This window comes from Borostomias antarcticus, assembly GCF_949987555.1.
Source record: "Borostomias antarcticus genome assembly, chromosome: 31".
NCBI lineage: Eukaryota > Metazoa > Chordata > Actinopteri > Stomiiformes > Stomiidae > Borostomias > Borostomias antarcticus.
Genome location: NC_140264.1, coordinates 5,979,738 through 5,982,237, shown reverse-complemented (window position 1 = coordinate 5,982,237; position 2,500 = coordinate 5,979,738).

The following is a 2,500-nucleotide window of genomic DNA, read 5'->3' as shown; positions in this document are numbered from 1 at the left end:
TGTAAAAGGCTGTTCTGACGAGGATGATCGTTTTTGGGGCAAAACCGCAGACTGTGAACATTACCACTAGCTAACATTAGCTAGCTATCTTGACTTGGCTAGTAGCTAGCTATCTTGACTTGGCTAGTAGCTAGCTATCTTGACTTGGCTAGTAGCTACTGTAGCTATCTTGACTTGGCTAGTAGCTAGCTATCTTGACTTGGCTAGTAGCTAGCTATCTTGACTTGGCTAGTAGCTACTGTAGCTATCTTGACTTGGCTAGTAGCTAGCTATCTTGACTTGGCTAGTTAATCTGCAGTCTGCTAAAACACGACCCTCGTTGGTAACGTAGCTGTAAAACATGGTTAGCCTAGCCAGCGCTAAACCCCGTCTCTAAGAAGCTGTGAGCTTGGCGCTGTTCAGCTACATACTGTTCAACTTGTCGGTGGACGCACACCCTAAATCATTTCCAACCCTTTTACGGCCTGTTACAGTATAACTTTATGTTATGTTCCACCCTGTTATGACCTGTTATATAAATCATGTTCAACCCTGTTATGACCTGTTGTAACCAAGTTTACAAGTTTTGTCTGTGATCTTTCTGTGCAGAACTGACAGGCTAACTTCACTCATAATGGTGCTGTTCTCCTGGTTCCGTGTGTTCTATGTTCTAACTGTCGTTCTGTTCTGTGTTCTCCTCTGTAGCTGGCGGAGCCGTCACCCTCTCACCTTCTCAGATCCTCCTCCCTCTCCTTGTCACGCTCACCCACGCCGCGCTGCTCGCACTGCTGCAGTGATGTCATCGCCCTGCTCTGTGCGCTGCTGCCGTGATGTCATCGCCCTGCTCTGTGCGCTGCTGCCGTGATGTCATCGCCCTGCTCTGTGCGCTGCTGCAGTGATGTCATCGCCCTGCTCTGTGCGCTGCTGCAGTGATGTCATCGCCCTGCTCTGTGCGCTGCTGCAGTGATGTCATCGCCCTGCTCCGTGCGCTGCTGCAGTGATGTCATCGCCCTGCTCTGTGCGCTGCTGCAGTGATGTCATCAGATCAAAGCAACACAAACCAGAAAAGGTCCATCTCTGAGCTCAGAACTAGAACTCAGAACTAGAATTAAGAACTAGAACTCGGAACTTGTAGATGTAATGAAAGCTCGTCATTCTGATGAGTTGTAATAAGACAGTATAATAGACCCAAATGAAGAAGTTTAGGAAGTTCTGCCCTGAGAAAATACTTTCTGCTGTCCCCATAAATGCCTTAATGTATTGTAAATGTATTGTTCATGTAACAATCTACTACTTCAGACTAGTCTCACATTTGAATGCTCTTAAAACTCTGTACCTCATGTCACTGTTACATTATGATCTTTGTTGGGGTTTATTGTGTCTTACAGGGTAAATGAAGGTTTAAAGACTGTCAATGTTTTAGATAAAAAGTCCCTCCTTCCTACTGCTTGTAATCTCACAGGGTCCGTCACTACAGCACTCTCAGGGTTGATGATGTCATCACCACTGTCCCCTTATGATGTCATCACCACTGTCCTCTTATGTCATCAACACTGTCCCCTTATGATGTCATCACCACTTTCCATGTCAGCTGCAGTCTTTGTAAAGCAGCTGGATAAAACTACCATTTATCATGGTATGATTCCATGAATAAAATACATTTATTATGATAGCACAATCACACAATCCCCGCCTCTTTTATTGAATGTCAAATGTTAACTACCATTTTTCCGTTGTCAGCGCTGCACATTAACAGCTGCAATTGACCGAACCAAAACACAAGAGAAACGGAAAATGCTGACTTTTGGGCATTTTTCAGAATAAGGATCGCCTAATATGTACAGGTTTTACAACCATAACTTTCATTCCTATGGCAATATAGATATTATTTCAATACCTAAATATGTTGTAATGATGAGGCTTACAAAAAGACATGTTCTGAATGGCGACAACCCAAATATGTACTTCAGATTAGCATTGATTAGGGGGTGTAGTTATAAACATCCACCAAATTTAAAAGTAACCCCTGAAACCATCACATACTCTATACGCAGGACCAGGGAATCAGACAAGCACACAGGGGGTTAAATTACACCTGGTTTTAATTGGTAGAAATCTGTGCAATATTTCACATGTAAACAACGGCAGCCTCCATGTCTGAATGCTTCCATAGAAACAGACTTCTCAGTCATTCAGCCTCGTTATCTGCCTGCTTACGTAAAAACAGACTCCTCAGTGATTCAGGGATTGTAAAAATAGATTCATTTAGCAACAATAAACCCTAAACCTTTCTCTGAGTATGAAAGAGCATGAGCAGAGAGAGGAACAGAGAGACGTCTGTAGAAGTAAAGGTTGAAAGACGTCTCTCCTCCCCCTGAAGCAGCAGGATGACGTCACCTCTGCTGCGCAGCGGGCGCCTTGAGATGACATCACTCCCGTCTGCACCTCTGTGGTTGGTCAACCAAGTCTTATGGTTTCATCACCTAGTCCCGCCCCTGGACTCCTTGCTAGCCCTTTGATT